This window comes from Schistocerca serialis, chromosome 11 (genome assembly GCF_023864345.2).
Source record: "Schistocerca serialis cubense isolate TAMUIC-IGC-003099 chromosome 11, iqSchSeri2.2, whole genome shotgun sequence".
In the NCBI taxonomy this organism is placed as follows: Eukaryota; Metazoa; Arthropoda; class Insecta; order Orthoptera; family Acrididae; genus Schistocerca; species Schistocerca serialis.
The window spans coordinates 124,191,604-124,214,593 of record NC_064648.1 but is presented as its reverse complement, the minus strand read 5'-3'; the positions used below and the strand labels follow the sequence as shown (position 1 = coordinate 124,214,593).

Below are 22,990 nucleotides of genomic sequence, written 5' to 3'. Positions count from 1 at the left end.
CATCACACACAACCATGCCCAAGGCAGGATTTGAACCTGTGACAGTAGCAGTCCCACGGTTCTGGACTGCAGCGCCTAGAACTGCACGGCCACCGCGGCCGGCCTGATTAACTTCTTTTGATATATTATCATACCCACTAGAATACTTACATTTGAAGGACTTTATGATGGCTGCTACTTCTCTGGGAGACCTGGGCACCATTTCTATTTTAGTGAAGTTATTTTTAAAGACTTGTCTTGGATACACAATTGCACTGCTCACCGAACCTGATGACACCAAGCTGTCTGTAACAGAAATGAAGTACTTGTTTAAGAGGTTTGCAACACTACATGCACTTGTTACTGAAGTCTCATTTATTTTTACAGCTATCTGTTCCCCTTCCTTTTTGGCCCCACCTGTCTGTCTTCACTATATCCCATACAGTTTTTGGTTTGTTGTTCGATGTAATTATCTTTTTCTCATAATAAACCTGCTTCGATTTCTGGATTACTTGCTTCAATATTTTGCAGTACTCTTCGTAATACATTACAGTGTTAACATCAGAGTTGTTCCTAGATGGTAGATACAGTCTCCTTTTTGTCCCTCATGATATCTTTATTCCTTGTGTAATATTTGGTTTATTGTTTGACTTCTGTGTGATTTGAGTTACCTTTAGAGAAGAACAATTTTCAAAAGTGGAGGTAATTTTATTAGCGAATGCTTTGTATTTTCCATTTGAGTCAGAAGTGTCGTAAGCATATATCCAGTTCATGTTTTTGAGCAATATAAAATTTTTTACTCATGTATTATCCTCCTGTACTCAGATTTAATAGATTTTTTTATCCTGAGAAGTTTCAAAATATAACACAAGAGGCTGCATGTCACGATCAGATAGCCCATTTACTATTGGTTTTGTGATATGCCTTTTTTCCTCTTGATTTGTATACAAAGATATTATGAATGGCAATCTCTGAGCATTTAAATATCCTAGCTGCAAAGTTCACAGTGGGAACTAAATTGAAAGATAGTGTTACTGAGTGCCATAATTGTTCTCTGACAAGAGCTTTTCAATAAACTTACATTAATATCACCAGTAACCACTATATCCATTTTTTTTTTTTTTTTTACTGTGAGAAGGGACAATAGAGCTTTCATAATTCTTTAGAAGAGGTTAAAATTTCCTGAAGGTGATCTGTAAATACCTCTATTATAAAGGACTTATTATAAAACACTAATTCTGTTGCACAAGCTTCTAAGTGCCACTCTGATCAAAATTTATTAATATCAATATTCTTGAAATCAAAACTGTTTCTGACATACTGGCAACTCCTCCATTGTCTATGTTATCTCTACAGAAGTAAGAAGCTAACTTTAATCCTGCAACATTTAACATATATAGAACAGTGGTCACATAACAGACTGAACAGGAACCTGGAGAGTCCCCAATACGACACAAAGCCAAACAAAGTTAGAATATTAGTTCCCCATACAACTAAACTGTATAGTAATGGTGAAACTGTAAGGGAGTCGAGCTGAAAAACCATATCCTGAAAAGTAAAAAATATTCAAGAACCAAAAATTAATTTAAAAAACTTGATCATTTCAAACAAACCTTTACTGCTGTATAATATAGGACTTCCTTCAATGTGATTTCTTGTGATTATACTAAACATATTTTGGGTTGGCATACAAAACTAAATGGTTTCATTAGAAAAAAAATGTTTGATTATGACCAGCATTACTACTCGAACTTACTCTTACCCTTTTAGCATTATGAATTCATGTTTCATATATTTTCAGTGTGGTGTAAACTACATGAAACAATGTTCTTTTATCATCTGTTTGAGTTTTATCATATGCTGTTGTACAATGGATGACAGAGGTCACTTGAGATACAATATGATACCACCTTGGAATTACAACAAAGTATCTGTACCTCTCTTACTTTCCTTTTTTCAACATCAGTCAACAGTCCAATTGAGCCCCTTGGTACTGCAAACTGTATAGTCATGTTTTCCGCCTGTAAATTGCAACAAATGTTTAACATTCCTTCAAATAACAAAATTTGGAAATAGGTTATGGACAATGACATAGAACATGGTGAGAAACAGTCCACATTGAGCCACAGACTTGTTTAACTTAAACAGTTGTATCAACACAGCGTAGAATATTAAACCTTATCTGGATGAAACAAGAGCAGCAACAGCACATATTTGTGAGGGGTTTTCGGAGGTTTTGCTACAACACAACCTGCACTGAGTTAATGCAGTTATCAGCTGTGTAAGCAAAGTCCTGAGGGCAATTGCTTTTGACTGAAACGAAGACTTACATCCAAGCCATGCCTGTTGCTCCAGTTGGGAGATAGGAATAAGCTAATTAGTGCCTGCACCTGGACCGGAGGGGGAAGGGCAGATTATCTGAGCATCTTACAGGTAGTGTAAGAAGGAACATATTTTAGATGGAGTGAGATTACAGAGAGACAGTCGAATCAAATTAGAGATGAAAAGGACCAAAACTTTTCTTTACTGCTTGCTCAATATACAGATTGAATAACGTTGGGGATAGGCTACAACCCTGCCTCAATCCCTTCCCATCCACTGCTTCCCTTTGATGTCCCTCTACTCTTATAACTGCCATCTGGTTTCTGTACAAATTGAAAATAGCCTTTCGCTCCCCGTATTTACCCCTGCTACCTTTAGAATTTGAAAGAGAGTATTCCAGTCAACAATGTCAAAACCTTTCTCTAAGTCTACAAATGCTAGAAACCTAGGTTTGCCTTTCCTTAATCTTTCTTCTAAGATAAGTTGTAAGGTCAGTATTGCTATACGTGTTCCAACATTTCTATGGATTTTCCCCGAGGTTGGCTTCTATCAGTTTTTCCATTCGTCTGTAAAGAATTCAAGTGAGTATTTTGCAGCTGTGACTTATTAAACTGATAGTTCGGTAATTTTCACTTTTGTGAACACCTGCTTTCTTTCGGATTGGAATTATTATATTCTTCTTGAAGTCTGAGGGTATTTCGCCTGTCTCATACATCTTGCTCACCAGATGGTATAGTTTTGTAAAGACTGGCTCTCCAAAGGCTATCAGTAGCTCTAATGGAATGTTTTCTAGTCCCGGGGACTTGTTTCAACTCAGGTCTTTCAGTGCTCAGTCAAACTCTTTACACAATATTGTATCACCCATTTCATCTTCATCTACGTCCTCTTCCATTTCCATAATATCGTCCTCCAGTACATTGCCCTTGTATAGACCCTCTAGATACTCCTTCCACCTTTCTGCTTTCCCTTCTTTGCTTAGAATATTGTCCTCAAGTACATCGCCCTTCTATAGACCCGCTATATATTCCTTCCACCTTTCTGATTTCCCTTCTTTGCTTAGAATTGGGATTCCATCTGAGCTCTTGATATTCATACTAGTGGCTCTCTTTTCTCCAAAGGTCTCTTTAATTTTCCTGTAGGCAGTATCTAGCGTACCCCTAGTGAGATAAGCCTCTGCATCCTTACATTTGTCCTCTACCCATCCCTGCTTATCCATTTTGCACTTCCTGTCGATCTCATTTTTGAGACGTTTGTATTCGTTTTTACCTGCTTCATTTACTGCATTTTTATATTTTCTCCTTTCATCAATTAAATTCAATATTTCTTCTGTTTCCCAAGGATTTTAACTAGTCCTTATCTTTTTACCTACTTGATCCTCTGCTGCCTTCACTACTTCATCCCTCAGAGCTACCCATTCTTCTTCTACTGTATTTATTTCCCTCATTCCTGTAAATTGTTCCCTTATGCTCTCCCTGAAACTCTGTACAACCTCTGGTTCTTTCAGTTTATCCAGATCCCATCTCCTTAAATTCCTACCTCTTTGCAGTTTCTTCAGGTTTAATCTACAATTCTTCCATGTATACAACCTTCTTTCATGATTCTTGAACCATGTGTTAGCTATGATTAAGTTATGCTCTGTGCAAAATTCTACCAGACGGCCTCCTCTTTCATTTCTTAGTCCCAATCCATATTCACCTACTATGTTTCCTTCCATACCTTTTCCTACTCTCGAATTCCAGTCACCAATGACTATTAAATTTTCGTCTCCCTTCACTACCTGAATAATTTCTTTTATCTCATCATACATTTCATCAATTTCTTCATCATCTGCTGAGCTAGTTGACATATAAACTTGTACTACTGTAGTAGGCATGGGCTTCGTGTCTATCTTGACCACAATAATGCGTTCACTATGCTGTTTGTAGTACCTTACCTACACTCCTATTTTCCTATTCATTATTAAAGCTACTCCTGCATTACCCCTATTTGATTTTGTATTTATGATCCTGTATTCGCCTGACCAAAAGTCTTGTTCCTCCTGCCACCGAACTTCACTAATTCCCACTATATCTAACTTTAACCTATCCATTTCCCTTTTTAAATTTTCTAACCTACCTGCCCGGTTAAGGGATCTGACATTCCACGCTCTGATCCGTAGAATGTCAGTTCTCTTTCTCCTCATAATGATGTCCTCATGAGTAGTCCACGCCTGGAGATCCAAATGGGGGACTATTTTACCTCCGGAATATTTAACCAAAAGGATGCCATCATCATTTAATCATACAGTAAAGCTGCATGCCCTCGGGAAAAATTACGGCTGTAATTTCCCCTTGCTTCAGCTGTTCACAGTGCCAGCACAGCAAGGCCATTTTGGTTAGTGTTACAAGGCCAAATCAATCAATCATCCAGAGTCTTGCCCCTGCAACTACTAAAAATGATGCTGCCCCTCTTCAGGAACCACATGTTTGTCTGGCCTCTCAACAGATAACCCTCTGTTGTGGTTGCACCTATGGTACGGCCATCTGTATCGCTGAGGCACACAAACCTCCCCACCAATGGCAAGATCCATGGTTCATGTTTGATTTTATGGCTATTATTTATTTCAATTTATCTGCTTTCCTTTCCCGAGTTTCCTCAGCTGCCATATGTGGCACAGCTGTTTATGCCAGAATGATGGATTTCCATTTCCTTACAATGCAAATGAAGGTGGAAAATATACTGCTTAAATTAAACAAACTAAAAAATATATAGAAATTCCATGTAACTGCAAAAGAATGAAATACTGCGTAACTGGAGCTTCAGTAGTTATGTGAGGCTATTTGTCTGTATGGAGGCTGAGAAGCTGGAAGGCAGCATTGAAGTGCAGGAAGGCTTGCAGAGGTCCAAATAATAATATTATTTTCAGTGTGTGGAAATTTAATTATGAATGACATTTTAGTTAATTAATTTTCACAAATAATAAAATGTTTACTGATAGAGTGAAATGAGGGCTTTCAAATAATTTATGTCATTCTGGAAATAAACAATTGTTAGCTCACAATATGTTCCTGAGCATATGGCTTCTGAATAAAGCAAATTACAGATTTCTATTAAAAGAACACATACAATGTTTACATTAGCAGAACTCAGTTAAACTGGCAGATAATGAATTTTACTGAAACATCACTTAAATAGGAATTTTTGTGCTTTGTGCAAATGTGGTACATCCAAAACCAGTAGAATATAAAAAAAAGAAATAAGAAAGTTATCTAAGTAGTAGATTTATACAAAATGCAGTTACTCCAACTTTACAAGTATCAAGTTCGTCAACTGTAAAATAGAAGTACGTATTCTACTGTTCCCACCTTATAAAAGTGAGTCTACAGTTCTCAAATCCAAAATGGTGCATGCATGTCAATCAGTGTTTCTGAAGCTACTGTTGATTGCTTTAGCACTGCAGATAAATCTAGCTACATTATGAAAACCTACCAAATTTGGGATAGCTTTAACACAGCACACAGCTGCAAGATCATGAAGGGAACATGGCATTTAAAAAAAGGCTGTAAAATAATAATAGAGTACTTGTGTACGTAGTACACAGAGCTACAAAAGCAAACTTAAGAGAGCGGCATACAAGGGCAGTCAAATACGAAAAATGTGGAAAAATGTAAGTAAACTACTCATTAATACTGAAGTACTTGCATAGTTGTTAACACATTTATTCCACTGTAATTGCCTTACAATGGTCAACGCCTTTGTGGAAAAATGTTGCCAGACACACACCTCTTTATCTGAAGCAAAGGGACAGCCATGAATGTCTTTCTTCAGCACTTTAAAAATATGGAAATCACATGGAGAGAGATTGGGACTTTATGGAGAATATGTGTTTCCCAGCAAAACTGCTGCAACATACTCTATACAGTCCTGGCAGGCATTTTACTGGCAGGTTGCTTAAACTATGATGCAGAGTTTTGTTTGGGAAGCTTTCACACAACCTCCATACAGTCCCAATCTCTCCTCATGTGATTTCCATATTTTTGGAGCCCTAAAGAACCATCCTTGGTCATTCGTTTGGTTCACACCAAGAGTTCGTAGTACACCACAAACATTTTTCCATGAAGCGATTGACCATCTTGTCTCACAGGGGCATAAATGTATTCACAGCTATGGTGATTAGTTTTGAAATACTAAACAGTTAACTTCCTTTTTTCCATCAATCTTGTTTTATGGAGTTTTCATCTTGTGTACTCTTTCTGAAGTTTTGCATCAGTGTAACCATATATATTACAACAAAAAAGATGAATGTGACAGGGATCAGATCCCATACAGAGCCAATCACAAAATATTCTGATTTCATTCATCACTTTCAAATTATTGTTTAATTCTGGTATGTTAACGCAATGCTAAATCTATAGTGGCAGATAAATGATTAGGTTGGGATTTCTTAATTAATACATACTAAGATAGATTTTTGCATGTGAGCAGTGCAAACTTTCCCCTCTGCCTCCAACCCCTCCACCACACAAAAATTCATAAGACCTATTTTGTATATCAGTTTCTTTGAGTGGCAGTGGCAGTGTGCGTAAACACAAACACACATACCTGGCCTCAGCATCTGGCTGCCAAGGCCAGAATGTGAGCAGCAGTGCAAGACGCTAAAAGTCTTCCCTTGGCAGCCAGAGACTGTGGCCGCGTCTGCGAATGTTGTGTTTGTGTGTTGTGTTGTGTGCTGTTTAAATCTAATGAAGACCTGTTTAGCTGAAAGCTGTGTTTGACAGTCTTTTTGTTGTGCCTATCTGCGAATCAGCGACTCCACTTTGTGGTGGGTAGCAACTATCCTTTTCATAAAACTGTCTAACACATATCTTCATGTTTCATTGCTGTGACAAGACGAAGCAATCCAGGTACAGTTACTGGCATCACTATTCTAAACCAAACAACTGCTTTGGTTGTTATAACCAGTGCTCGATTTGTGATGGTATGCCATACTGATACCTCTGACAAGCCAAAGTACTGGTACCTCTTCTTTTTTATAAATCAAGCTCTGGTCATAACTGTTACTATTTCAACTTGTTTTATTCGAGATCATGTCACATCCAGAAGGTCAAACCAAACTGAACTTATCTAGTAGGAACTGTTGTAAATAAGTGTTCATTTTCATAGCCCATTATGTACTCTCACAGACTGATCAATCTGAAGTTACAAGCAGAGGAGAGGTGATGCGTGGAATGAATCAAAGAAAAAGAACTGAACACATGCCAAATAAGAAGCTGTGTATCACTGGCCGAATGTGTTACAATTAGCTCATTATACCTTCTTTTAAATATATCCACAGTGAATCTTTGATGAGGCTCAAGTTGCACTCTGGCACAAATTTTCACATGTCACTAATATACCTAATACAGCTGATGTCTAATAGTTCACAGTAAGCAAACAAATTTTGAATAATTTAATATATTATAACAACATTCCATGCAGAACCAATCACAACACAGATTCATGATTCTGTAATTACTTTCTGTGGGTGGGGACGGGAGCAGGAATTGTGAACAACACATGTATAACATGGGACAATACAACATATGTAAAAGACATTTCGGTAACTCATTTTGCAATAAACAAATTTATTTTACTGCTGATGTTTTTAACATGTCATACTAAAAAATCACATTCACTGCAACAGTAACTCCAACACAAGAGATACACGTGTCATCCACGGCAGTAAACATTTTATGACATGGGTTTTCACAGTGGAATGTAAACCATTTCATTTTCTTAAAGTGTATCTATGATACTACTACAGACAGTGATATAACATTATTAATATATTACCAGACACATTAATTTGACACAGATGGTAAAATAAAAATAATGATCTTGGGTACTGGCTGTTGCCTATCTCTAGTAACCATCCCAGAAAATATAGGGTGTTGACAGAGAACGTTTGGTTGTGAAATCCTGTAGTCACTCTGTTGTGGTACTGGATTTGCAATGTGTTTCTGAAAATACATCAGAGATGTACTGAATGAATTATTGCATATTTTAAGATAGAACCTGGCAGTAACGGAAAGAACAAACGTGAGCAGAATAACATCTTTAGATGTCAAATTAGAATAACAGCAATACATGTCAAATTAGAAAAGAATTATGTATGTACTGATCAGCAATATGAATTTTGTATGTAGAATACACCACTCTGTGGCCAATTAGGTGCAAATCATTTTCAAAAAACTCCTACATTTAACTACATATTAAGTTGTTAAATGGTGGCACATTTAGTCAGCTAATCTGATCATGTATTGCATTCACACTGCAACTGGACAGCTGAAGATAGTGATGCTACGGATTTACCGACACTCATTATATAGGTACGTGTTCTAATATCACCTTCACATTACATACATTTACTAAGATTTCTTGACATAAATAAACCATCACAATTTCAAAAGAATAGAAATTTATTCTACTCATTCATCATCCGACCAAGAAGGTGAAAAAGAATAGAAATTTCTTCTACTCTACCACCAAGGAAGTGAACCTACAGGGAGTAAGTGAAGGTAAACATTAACAAAAGGCAACCAAACATTGTTTAAGCTGTACACTATATTAACAAGAAACTATCACAATACTGCTTAATGCTAATTCTTTTTATGCCAGTTTAATGTGTTCTAGTGAATTAGAAAGAAAGCTGCTGCTACTTCAGTTACATTAGTTACCTTCAGGATGCCTTATAAGAAACATGATATTTAGTTCATTAATCAAGTATTTTTTAGAAAAAACAGTAACCTACATATGTAATTACATAGGACAGTTTACAGCACACTACCTGCCATCCACCTAAAGTAGGAATGAAATCCTTGCACTAAGATAATCAATGGAAGGAGTCACTACTGAGGTATTTTTTAAATTTTCCTTTGAATTTCCTGAGATAACTAATTTCTTGTTGTATGTTAGATGGGAGCATCTCAAATATCTTCATACCATAATACATAACTTTGTTAAATCTTAGTTAAGGATGCAAAGTTTACACAAAAGTTATATTTCTGTCTTGTATTGATAGTGCAGATCAAATTTCAGCATGAAATGATTTTTTCACAACCACACTACGCCTTGATTAAAGTAACTGTGATTGTGGCAGTGACTAAGAGTCAGCCAACTGCTGTTCTTTCTTGACACCTATGTGCCCACTATAATGACTGGTTTTTAGGCACCACACAGCTTTCTCAGCTGCAGTACGATGCACAGGAAGGCGAGAGCCAACTGTTGCTCTATCCACAATCCCCACTGATGTACTTCCCACTGCTGCTGACAATGACAACAATAAAAGTAATCTGAATGTATGTTTTGCTCTATTTGCATTGCATGCGCAGCTCTTGCTCATTTCATGTGGAACGATGTAAATAATGAATGACCCTTCACCACCATAGCTGTCTGCCACCCATGAGGTTATTTTAATCAAAATTTAGAAGAAAACATAACAATTGTTTATCACTAAGTCGGCCAAAGGTTCACAAAAGCGTTCAACAACAACCACAAAAGTTTTCTTATATAATTCACTAATATAATCTGAGAGGGGACGACAGAAGCGTCCGAACCCACGCGTCGGCTTTGACCCGTGACGTACGGGTGTTGTCGTGTGACGTCATGACGGCGCGGAGTTTGCCTTGTGAGTGTGGCGTGTTTGTAGATGTCGTCGTATTGTGGTTTGTTGTGCTCTCTTGTGGTGTGTTCAGGGTTTTCGTTTGTGTGATGTAATGGGCGCAGTTTGCTTTTGCTCATTATCCAGAATTGTTCGAGTGTCGGCTGTGTTTGTAGTGGAATTCGTTTCATTGAGTTAACGATTTTGTGTTAAGCTTAATATAGTGTTGTTTATTGTAGATAGAGTGGTAATTTTAGTAAAATTAATCAGTTGTTGTTTTTTGTTCAGGAATGGATATGACAGAAGCCACTACAACAGTAGTAAGTTGCATACAACACAGCTATGAAACTAAATCTGCCGTTTATAACGTTCATGAGTACAACACTTCACGTGCAGCTATAGTACATACGTCACAGTCTAAACAGATCCTATACATTTGTATGCTATGGGAAAATACGATATTCTAGCCACAATCATTTTAACCGATCAGCCTGTTTGCATCCCAGAATCCGAATGTACATTACATTTCCTGTTTTCTCTCTAACAATTTTGTGTTCCGCTTTTCGTCCCTTAGAACTCACAATACCACAAAGCCCATTACTAAATAGGATCTACTTGCCTGGATTTCCAAAACTGTGCGCCGTCGACGAAAGAAAGCTTACTGTAATTAAAATACTGGAGCGAGGGAAGGCGACAGTACCGGTACCCTTGGAATTTCATACAAAAAACTAAACTATCATGCAACCATTAAATCGATGAAATTTACAGACTGGGCAGACAAGGAAGATAAACACGATAATAAAAGAAAGGTGGTTGCTTTATTGTAAACTCGATATAGGTTTAAAACTAAGTTTCCGACTTCTTCGAAAGTCGATGTTTGGAAATACTACCAGTCTACCCGATTTGACCCTTAGCTTGAAGAGTTGCTTGTTGGGAATTACTGGGAGAGACAGGGATATATACAAATACGTCAGCCCCATAACGCACTAGCAAACCATATTGCAGTTGATAAGACAAATGTTGGAAGGAGAAGATATATTTCACGTATAGTAAAGCACTGAAGAGACACCGATACTCAATTTGGGCTTCTAATATAGGTACGTAATATACAATCCGTACCTTACAAAAACCGGACGTTAATAAAGATTATTGTGATTTTAACACCTTATACAAAGGCGGGCTGGCAGCAGCACAATACGCCGCTCTTCAGCCTTGAGTGTTACAACAAGTAGTACATAAAGGTGGCACAGAGTAGACAGTAAAAAAATGGAGTCACTAAAAATCGAAAAAACATGTAGCCGTTCACGCTGGACGAGAAACATCACTAACACTGGGCGACACGATGCACAGAACACGGATGATAACGGTGGGCAAAAAAAATGGAGACACTAAAAATCGAAAAAACATGTAGCCGTTCACGCTGGACGAGAAACATCACTAACACTGGGCGACACGATGCACAGAACACGGATGATGGCGACGGCGAACAACACTACACACAAACGAAGGCGCACACACGGCAATGATCTCCGGCGCGCGAATGTTCACTGAGGGTGTACGATTTTTTTTTTTTTTTTCTTTATTGTTAGTTTCAAGCCCGTACAAACAGGCAGGCTGTCAGCAGCATGGTACGCCGCTCTTCAGCCGTAGAGGAGATAAAGATAGAACAGAAAGAATACACAAATGTGACATAACGGTGGGTAATAAAACAGTAGACACATAAAGACAAACACGGAGGCGTTCACACTTGACGAAAATTCACTACAAACTGTTGTCACGATGCACTAACACTGAAGATGGCGATGGCACGGCACTCACGAGACACTGATGGCGATGATCTCTGGCGCGCGAATGTCCACTCAGCGTGTACGAGTCCGGGGACCTGCCAAGAGAGGAGGAGGAGGAGGAGGAGGAGGAGGAGGAGGAGGAGGCGGAGGCGGCGGCGGCGGCGGCGGCGGCGGCGGCGGCGGCAGAGATGCCATGGGCAAGGGGGGGAGGGGAAGCCCGGTGGAGTGGGGAGGAGGAAGGGGGGAAAAGGAGAGAGGAGGGAAGGGAGGGATAGTTACAGCTTTTTTTTTTTTTTTTTTACTTTATTGTTATTTTAAAACCTGTACAATTCAGGTAGGCTGGCAGCGGCACACTACGCCGCTCTTCAGCCATAGCGGTTTACAAGAGTATAAAACACGGTGAATGACAATGAACAGAGTGACGGGCAAAAGAGAGAGGTCACAGAGACAGAAAAAACACGGAGTCGTTCACATGTGACGATAACAACACTGAAAACACGTTGGCACGGCGCACAAAACACTGGTGAGTCCGACAGCACAAGTGAACGTAGGAGTGGGACGGCGGACACCAAAAACACTATATGACGTCACACACACGAAGCACAAAAGGCGACGATCTCCGGCGCGCGAATGTTCACTATACGTGTGCGAGTCCGGGGACCTGCCAAGAGAGGAGGAGGAGGAGGAAGGGGAGTGGGAGAGCGAGAGGGGAGAGCAGAGATGCCACGGGCAGGGGAGATAGGGGGGAGGGAGGAAGGGGGAGAGGAAGCCCAGGGGAAGAGGGGGAAGGGAGGGGACAGGGAGATGGAAAAAGAAGGGAAGAGAAGAGAAGGGAGGGAGGGTGCCGAAAGGACAGGACACGGGAAGTGGGGGGTGGGGCAGGGTCAAAGTTGATAGGAGGGGTAGATGGAGGGGACGAGGACATCATCAGGGAGAGGGAGCTGGCGGAAGCCACCTTGGGAGAGGGTATGGAGGGTGGAGAGATGGAGACCGGGTGGGACGTGCGAATACAGGCGCGGCAGCGGGCGGGGGTGGGAGAGGAGCGGGGAAACGAGCGGGTGAGGGGGATCAAGTTTACGTGAGGTGTACAGGATGCGTATCCTTTCAAGGAAAAGGAGGAGGTGGGGGAAGGGGATGAGATCATACAGGATCCGCGTGGGGGAGGGGAGACGGATGCGATAGGCAAGGCGGAGAGCATGGCGTTCAAGGATTTGGAGGGATTTATAGAAGGTAGGGGGGGCGGAGATCCAGGCTGGATGGGCGTAACAAAGGATAGGGCGGATGAGGGATTTAGAGGTGTGGAGGATTGTGGAGGGGTCCAGACCCCACGTGCGGCCGGAAAGGAGCTTGAGGAGACGGAGTCGGGAACGTGCCTTGGCTTGGATTGTCTGGAGATGGGGAGTCCAGGAGAGGCGACGGTCGAGGGTGACGCCAAGGTACTTAAGGGTGGGAGTGAGGGCGATAGGACGGCCATAGACGGTGAGATAGAAATCAAGGAGGCGGAAGGAAGGGGTGGTTTTGCCTACAATGATCGCCTGGGTTTTGGAGGGATTGACCTTGAGCAACCACTGGTTGCACCAAGCGGTGAACCGGTCAAGATGGGATTGGAGAAGGCGTTGGGAGCGTTGCAGGGTGGGGGCAAGGGCAAGGAAGGCGGTGTCATCGGCAAACTGGAGGAGGTGGACAGGGGGCGACGGCGGCGGCATGTCCGCTGTGTACAAAAGGTACAGAAGGGGGGAGAGGACGGAGCCTTGGGGCACACCGGCGGAGGGGAAAAAGGTGTAGGAATCGGTGTTATGGATGGTGACATAGGAAGGACGGCGGGAGAGAAAGGAACCGATCAGACGGACGTAGTTAATGGGAAGGGCGAAGGTTTGGAGCTTGAAGAGGAGACCGGAATGCCAGACGCGGTCATAAGCGCGTTCGAGGTCAAGTGAGAGGAAGATGGCGGAGCGACGGGAATTAAGCTGTTCGGAAAGGAGATGAGTGAGGTGAAGGAGAAGATCGTCGGAAGAGAAGGATGGCCGAAAGCCACACTGGGTGACGGGAAGGAGGCGGTGCTGGCGGAGATGCTGGTGGATGCGGCGGGTGAGGATAGATTCTAGGACCTTGCTGAAGACCGAGGTAAGGCTGATGGGACGGTAGGAGGAGACGGCGGACGGCGGTTTGCCAGGTTTAAGGAACATGAGGATACGGGAGGTTTTCCACAGGTCGGGGTAGTAACCGGTGGACAGGACTACATTGTAGAGCCTGGCCAGGGTGGAGAGGAAAAAGACAGGAGCTTCACGAAGGTGACGGTAGGTGGCACGATCGTGACCAGGAGCGGTGTTGCGTTTTGTGCGGAGTGTATCAATGAGATCCTGTGTAGTGATAGGGGCATTGAGTTCCGTGTGTGTAATGTTGTCCAAGTACTGGAAGCCAGGAGCGAGGGGAGGGGAAGAGGTGTCAGTTCGATCGCGGATATCTGGGAAGAGGGAGTAATCGAACTGGGGATCATCGGGGACGGAAAATACATCAGAGAGGTAGGAGGCAAAGTGATTGGCCTTACTAAGGGAGTCAGGGAAAGGGTGATCATCATGGAGAAGAGGATAATAGGGGGAGGGTTTAGTTCCGGTAAGGCGACGGAAGGCCGACCAGAACTTGGACGAGTTGATTGGTAGGGTTGCATTTAAACGGGTGCATGTCTGTCGCCAGTCCCGGCGTTTCTTAGCCGCGAGCAAATTACGAACGTGTCGCTGGAGTTGCCGGTGGCGGCGTAGTGTGTCCGGGTCACGCGTGCGGAGGAAGGCACGGTAGAGACGACGGGATTCACGGAGGAGGAGAACGGCCTGTGGGGGTAAGGTAGGACGGTGGGGGTGGATGGCGACAGTAGGAACGTGGGCCTCCACGGCCTCAGACAAGGTCCGCTGGAGAAAGGAGGCGGCATGGGTGACATCGTCAGGGTGGTGGTAGGTGAGAGGGTGGCTATCGACCTGGGTGGAAAGGGTATCCCGGTAGGCATTCCAGTCGGCTCGGGAATAGTCGTGGACATACTTAGGGGGAGGGTCAGTACGAGGGTCGGGGCGAGGGCGACGACCGTCTGAAACGGTGAGGAGGACAGGGAGATGGTCGCTACCAATAGGCTCCAGGACATCCACCGTGATGCGGCCAAGGAGGTTGGGGGAGGAGAGGATAACATCAGGAGTGGAGTTGGATTCAGGACGGGTATGCCGGGGGATGGGGACGAGGTCACCTTGAAGGGTGGAGAGGAACCGATGCCATCGCCGTAACTGGGCAGCGGAACGACTATGGATGTTGAGGTCGGCGGCGATCACGTAGGAGGAAAAGGTACGATCGACGTGGGAGAGGAAGTCGAAGGGAATAGGAGCGTTGGGGCGGACATAGATGGTGGCGCAGGTAACGGTAAGGCCGGGGAAGAAGAGACTAAGGATCAGGTGTTCGGTGGGGTCGGGAAGGAGAGGTTGGAGCCGAACGGGGATCTGGCGGTGGTGACCAATGGCAACTCCGCCACGCGCAATTGGGAGGGGATTATCGGAGCGGTGGAGGAGGTAGGGCGAAGTGTGGACTGTGTGTTGGGGTTGCAGGAAGGTTTCATTGAGGAGGAAGGCATCCACGCGGTGGGTGGCAAGGGTGTGCAGGAACAGGTTTTTGTTGGCAGGAAGGGAGCGTATGTTGTTGAAAAGGATACGTTGCTGTCGCGCCATGACTGGGATTTAAACGAGGGTGTGAAGACGGGAGAAGGTGAAATGGGCCTGGTTGTTGGAGTAGGTGGCGTACATCTTGAGTTGGAAGATGGAACGGGCAGCAAGGGAGATCTGCTGGAGGGTGTGAGGGCGCTGAAAGGGATGAACATTCTGGAGGACGATGGTGAGGAACCTGATGATGTCCTCAGCGGTGGGTGGGGGACGAAGGGAATTGCCAGGGGGGGTGGGGGCGTCCAGAGGACGGACAGGTACGGTGAGTTCAGGAGTGGTTGGAGGGGGTCGGGCTTTACACGTTTGGGAGTAGGTGGGATGAGGGAGATTGCAGGTATTACAGGAGGGAGGGGATTGGAGGTTAGGGCACTGCCGGAGGAAGTGCGCCTGCCGACAATGCGGGCAGGTGGGGGCCTCGCGGCACTCAGCTGTGGGGTGCGCATTATAGCGCAGACACCTCTGGCAGCGCAGGGATTGAGGAGGGGAACGGGAAGGGTCGACCTTGTACCGCTGGTGGAAGAGGAGGGCACCCTCCTTCAGGAGACGGTCAATGGAGGGGGCGTCCTCAGAGAAAACCCGCATAAGGCGGGTGGGGCCGGCCGAGTTGAAAATGCGGCGGACCGCCCGCACCTCCAGCGTGGGATGGGCCTGGAGCTCCGCCAACACCTCCTCCTCCGTGATCGACGGACTGAGCCGCGTGATCACGGCGGTGAGGGTCGGCGGGCGACGCGGGGGTTGGGGTTGGCGGGTAGGAGATGGAGAAGGAGCAGGGGTAAGGGAGGCGTTGGGACCAAAACGGGTGATGGGGAGACGGGAGAGGATGTCAGTATGGAGGGTTGGGCTGGGGGAGGAGATGAGAACAGAATCTCGGCGAGGAGTGAGGAGGGAGATGGGGGCACCAGGACAATGCTGGCGAAGGAAGAGGGTGAGGTTCCGGGCTTCAAGGAGAGAGGGATCAGGACGGGAGAGGAGGTAGCGGTAGGAGGAAGGGAGAGAGGAGGAGGATGAGGGGGCAGGGACAGGCGGGGAGACTTCCATGGCATCAAGGGTGGGGGAAGGAGGACGAGGTGCAGCCTTTTTGGAAGCAGAGGAAGCAGGGGTGCCACCGGGGCGCTTGACGGCGGTGGAGGAGGTGTGGGGGATGGGAACAACGGGAATGTGGCGGGGAGGGGCAGGTCCCGGGGCCGGAGTCGGCGCCGGAGATGGTGACGGTGACGGTGAAGGCGACGATGACGATGACGGCGGCAGAGGCGGCGGTGATGGCGAAGGTGACGGGGAGAGCTGGGCGTGGGCAGTGGCCCGACGGGCCACCACCCGAGCTGGAGCTGCAGTGACAGGCTGGGGGAGTGGGGGGAAGGGATCAGAACGAGAGGAGCGGGAGGAAGAAGCGGGAGAGGGGGCGACAAAGATAGAAGGTGAAGGGACAGTGAGGAGAGGTGGAATGGAAGGAGGGAGGTGGGACTGGGCACACCAAGTTATAGTGGTGGAGGCGGCGGAAGGGGAGGTATAGACAATGGCGGTGGTGGTAGTAGTGACAGTGGTGGTGGGGGCGGACATGACGGGAGAGAGAAACAAGAACGAACAGAACGAAGAGGAGAGGACAGAAACCGGGGACAGACAAAGACGAAGACGGATGAAGACGAAGACGGCAGACCAGGGTCAGGACGGCGGCGATGGTGGCGACTAGGCGGCACCGGATGGCGGCGGCGGCGGCGGCGAGCACCGGCAGGCGGCGGCGGCGGGCACCGGCAGGCGGCGGCGGCGGGCACCGGCAGGCGGCGACCAGGCGGGGGCGGCGAGCCCCGGCAGGCGGCGACCAGGCGGGGGCGGCGAGCCCCGGCAGGCGGCGACCAGGCGGGGGCGACGGGCGACGAGCCCCGGCAGGCGGCGGCGGCGGCGGCGGCAAGGACCGGAAGGCGGCGACCAAGCGGCGGCGGCGGCGGCAAACAGACGACACGGCAAGGATCTTCCACGTCGAAGGCGCACCCTGAGAGTAGCCCAGGCAGTGAAACACTTCGATGAAGAAGAGAGGGAATCCAACCCTCGAATGATAGTTACAGCAGAAAGTTGCCATATCTAAAGAATACCTTACCAAGAAATTTTGTGGGTATGAAATATATTCTTCACAGACAAACCAAGAGCGAGGGTGGTTATTGCTATTTTATTAGCAGTATAGAAATAAATACTTGGTATAACTACGGAATTGTTTCTTACTCTCAATATTTTCGTGCTGAACTTGTAAAGTAAAATAAGCAGCGCTTGAATACTTCAGTGTTGCTGGGCGCTGCCAACAGATGTCACTGCGAGGCGCCACCTCAGAAAATATGGCGATCATTTCAGCTCCGTCTGCAATTCGTGACTGGCCGAAAACGAGTCGCATTGTAGCAACTACACCCAAAAACAAAGCTTACGCACACAATTCTGTGGGAGCTGTAACGTTAGCGTTCTGCAGTTGAGCAGTGCTATCTGTGGTAGAAGCGGTGTTTCACGTTTGGAAGCGTGGTCACTGCATTGATTTGTTTTCGTAGCAATGACTGAAAGCATCACGCATTCGAGGGTTGGATTCCCTCTCTTCTTCATCGAAGAGTTTCACTGCCTGGGCTACTCTCAGGGTGCGCCTTCTACGTGGAAGATCCCTGCCGTGTCGTCTGCTTGCCGTCCGTACTGCCTGCCGGTGCTCGCCGCCGCCGCCGCCGCTTGGTCGCCGCCTTCCGGTCCTCGCCGCCGCCGCCGCCGTCGCTGCCTGCCGGGGCTCGCCGCCCCCGACTGGTCGCCGCCTGCCGGTGCTCGCCGCCGCCGCCGCCGCCGCCGTCGCCGCCTGTCGGGGCTCGCCGCCGCCGCCGCCGGTGCCCGCCGCCGCCGCCGCCATCCGGTGCCCGCCGCCGCCGCCATCCGGTGCCGCCTGGTCGCCGCCATCGCCGCCGTCCTGACCCTGGTCTACGGCCGTCTTCGTCTTCATCCGTCTTCGTCTTTGTCTGTCCCCAGTTTCTGTCCTCTCCTCTTCGTTCTGTTCGTTCTTGTTTCTCTCTCCCGTCATGTCCGCCCCCACCACCACTGTCACTACTACCACCACCGCCATTGTCTATACCTCCCCTTCCGCCGCCTCCACCACTATAACTTGGTGTGCCCAGTCCCACCCCCCTCCTTCCATTCCACCTCTCCTCACTCTCCCTTCACCCTCTATCTTTGTCGCCCCCTCTCCCGCTTCTTCCTCCCACTCCTCTCGTTCTGATCCCTTCCCCCCACTCCCCCAGCCTGTCACTGCAGCTCCGGCTCGGGTGGTGGCCCGTCGGGCCACTGCCCACACCCAGCTCTCCCCGTCACCTTCGCCATCACCGCCGCCACTGCCACCGTCATCGTCATCGTCGCCGTCGCCTTCGCCTTCACCGTCACTGTCACCATCTCCGGCACCGACTCCGGCCCCGGGACCTGCCCCTCCCCGCCACATTCCCGTTGTTCCCATCCCCCACACCTCCTCCATCACCGTCAAGCGCCCCGGTGGCACTCCTGCTTCCTCTGCTTCCAAAAAGGCTGCGCCTCGTCCTCCTTCCCCCACCCATGATGCCATGGAAGTCTCCCCGCCTGTCCCTGCCCCCTCATCCTCCTCCTCTCCCCCTTCCTCCAACCGCTACCTCCTCTCCCGTCCTGATCCCTCTCTCCTTGAAGCCCGGAACCTCACCCTCTTCCTTCGCCAGCATTGTCCTGGTGCCCCCATCTCCCTCCTCACTCCTCGCCGAGATTCGGTCCTCATCTCCTCCCCCAGCCCCACCCTCCACACCTACCTCCTTTCCCGCATCCCTGTCACCCGCTTTGGCCCTCATGCCTCCCTCACCCCTGCTCCTTCACCACCTCCCTCCCGCCAACCCCAACCTCCGCGTCGCCCGCCAACTCTCACCGCCGTGATCACTCGGCTTAGTCCAGTGCTCACGGAGGAGGAGGTGTTGGCAGAGCTCCAGGCGCATCCCCATTTGGAGGTGCATGCGGTTCGCCGCATACATAACGCTGCCGGCCCCACCCGCCTTATGCGGGTTTTTTCTGAGCACGCCCCCTCCATTGACCATCTCCTGAAGGAGGGTGCCCTCCTTTTTAACCAGCGGTACAAAGTCGACCCCTCCCGTTCCCCTCCTCAATCCCTGCGCTGCCAGAGGTGTCTACGCTATAACGCGCACCCCACAGCTGAGTGCCGCGAGGCCCCCACCTGCCCGCATTGTCGGCAAGCGCACTTCCTCAGGCAGTGCCCCAACCTCCAATCCCCTCCTTCCTGCAATACCTGCAATCTCCCCCATCCCACCTACTCCCAAAAGTGTAAAGCCCGACCCCCTCCAACCACTCCTGAACTCACCGTCCCTGTCCGTCCCCTGGACGCTCCCACCCCTCCTGGCAATTCCCTTCGTCCCCCCCCCCCCCCACCGCTGAGGACATCATCAGGTTCCTTACCATTGTCCTCCAGAATGTTCATCCCTTTCAGCGCCCACACACCCTCCAACAGATCTCCCTCGCCGCCCGTTCCATATTCCAACTCAAGATGTACACCACCTACTCCAACAACCAGGCCCATTTCACCTTCTCCCGCCTCGACACCCTCGTCTAAATCCCTATCATGGCGCGACAGCAACGTATCCTTTTCAACAACATCCGCTCCCTACCCGCCAACAGGAACCTCTTCCTGCACACCCTTGCCACCCACCGCATGGATGCCTTCCTCCTTAATGAAACCTTCCTCCAACCCCACCACACCATTCACACTTCGCCCTACCTCCTCCACCGCTCCGATAATCCCCTCCCGATTGCGCGTGGCGGAGTTGCCATTGGTCACCACCGCCAGATCCCCGTTCGGCTCCAACCTCTCCTTCCCGACCCCACCGAACACCTGATCCTTAGACTCTTCTTCCCCGGCCTTACCGTTACCTGCGCCACCATCTATGTCTGCCCCAACGCTCCTATTCCCTTCGACTTCCTCTCCCACGTCGATCGTACCTTTTCCTCCTACGTGATCGCCGCCGACCTCAACATCCATAGTCGTTCCGCTGCCCAGTTACGGCGATTTCATCGGTTCCTCTCCACCCTTCAAGGTGACCTCGTCCCCATCCCCCGGCATACCCGTCCTGAATCCAACTCCACTCCTGATGTTATCCTCTCCTCCCCCAACCTCCTTGGCCGCATAACGGTGGATGTCCTGGAGCCTATTGGTAGCGACCATCTCCCTGTTCTCCTCACCATTTCAGAAGGTCATCGCCCTCGCCCCGACTCTTGTACTGACCCTCCCCCTAAGTATGTCCATGACTATTCCCGAGCCGACTGGAATGCCTACCGGGATGCCCTTTCCACCCAGGTCGATAGCCACCCTCTCACCTACCACCACCCTGACGATGTCACCCATGCCGCCTCCTTTCTCCAGCAGACCTTGTCTGAGGCCGTGGAGGCCCACGTTCCTACTGTCGCCATCCACCCCCACAGTCCTACCCTACCCCCACAGGCCGTTCTCCTCCTCCGTGAATCCCGTCGTCTCTACCGTGCCTTCCTCCGCACGCGTGACCCGGACACACTACGACGCCACTGGCAACTCCAGCGACACATTCGCAATTTGCTCGCGGCTAAGAAACGCCGGGACTGGCGACAGACATGCACCTGCTTAAATGCAACCCTACCAATCAACTCATCCAAGTTCTGGACGGCCTTCTGTCGCCTTACCGGAACTAAACCCTCCCCCTACTATCCTCTTCTCCACGATGATCACCCCTTCCCTGACACCCTTAGTAAGGCCAATCACTTTGCCTCCTACCTCTCCGATGTCTTCTCCATCCCCGACGATCCACAGTTCGATTACTCCCTCTTCCCGGATATCGGCGATCGAACTGACACCTCTGTCCCTCCCCTCGCTCCTGGTTTCCAGTACTTGGACAACATTACACACACGGAACTCAATGCCCCTATCACTACACAGGATCTCATTGTTACACTCCGCACCAAACGCAACACCGCTCCTGGTCACGATCGTGTCACCTACCGTCACCTTCGTGAAGCTCCTGTCTCTTTCCTCTCCACCCTGGCCAGGCTCTATAATGTAGTCCTGTCAACCGGTTACTACCCCGACCTGTGGAAAACCTCCCGTATCCTCATGTTCCTTAAACCTGGCAAACCGCCGTCCGCCGTCTCTTCCTACCGTCCCATCAGCCTTACTTCGGTCTTCAGCAAGGTCCTGGAATCTATCCTCACCCGACGCATCCACCTGCATCTCCGCCAGCACCGCCTCCTTCCCGTCACCCAGTGTGGCTTTCGGTCGTCCTTCTCTTCCGACGACCTTCTCCTTCACCTCACTCATCTCCTTTCCGAACAGCTTAATTCCGTCGCTCCGCAATCTTCCTCTCCCTGGACCTCGAACGTGCATATGACCGTGTATGGCATTCCGGTCTCCTCTTCAAGCTCCAAACCTGCGCCCTTCCCATCAACTACGTCTGTCTGATCGGCTCCTTTCTCCCCCGCCATCCTTCCTATGTCACCATCCATAACACCGATTCCTACACCTTTTTCCCCTCCGCCGGTGTGCCCCAAGGCTCCGTCCTCTCCCCCCTTCTGTACCTGTTGTATACGGCGGACATGCCGCCGCCGTCACCCCCCGTCCACCTTCTCCAGTTTGCCGATGACACCGCCTTCCTTGCCCTTGCCCCCACCCTACAGCGCTCCCAACGCCTTCTCCAATCCCATCTTGACCGGTTCACCACTTGGTGCAACCAGTGGTTGCTCAAGGTCAATCCTTCCAAAACCCAGGCGATCATTGTAGGCAAAACCACCCCTTCCTTCCGCCTCCTTGATTTCTATCTCACCGTCTATGGCCGTCCCATCGCCCTCACTCCCACGCTTAAGTACCTTGGCGTCACCCTCGACCGTCGCCTCTCCTGGACTCCCCATCTCCAGACAATCCAAGCCAAGGCACGTTCCCGCCTCCGTCTCCTCAAGCTCCTTTCCGGCCGTACGTGGGGTGTGGACCCCTCCACCATCCTCCACACCTATAAATCCCTCATCCGCCCCATCCTTTGTTATGCCCATCCAGCATGGATCTCCGCTCCCCCTACCATCTATAAATCCCTCCTAATCCTTGAACGCCATGCTCTCCGCCTCGCCTATCGCATCCGTCTCCCCTCCCCCACGCGAATCCTCTACGATCTCATCCCCTTCCCCCACCTCCTCCTTTTCCTTGAGAGGATACAGAACCGGTACACCTCCCGCAAACTCGATCCTCCTCACCCGCTCGTCTCCCCGATCCTCTCCCACCCCCGCCCGCTGCCGCGCCTGTATTCGCACGTCCCACCCGATCTCCATCTCTCCACCCTCCTTACCCTCTCCCAAGGTGGCTTCCGCCAGCTCCCCCTCCCTGATGATGCCCTCCTCCCTTCCATCTACCCCTCCTACCAACTTTGATCCTCCCGCCCTCCTCCTGTACTTATTCCTCCGGGCACCCTCCCTCCCTCCTCTCCCTTTTCCCTCCCTCCTCCTTTTCTCCCCCCCTTCTCCCCCGGGCCTCCCCTCCCCTGTTCCTCTCCTCCTGCCCCCGACTCCTCAGCCATTGGCATCCTTTTTCTCCCCTCTCC

The 22,990-nt window shown here is 48.6% G+C and overlaps 1 protein-coding gene across 18 annotated transcripts in view; it reads left to right on the top strand.

Moving 5' to 3' along the window:
- The window catches only part of LOC126427195 (THAP domain-containing protein 1 B-like), a 443,316-nt gene that overhangs the window by 33,552 nt on the left and 386,774 nt on the right, over window positions 1-22,990 (top strand). The window lies entirely within an intron of this gene.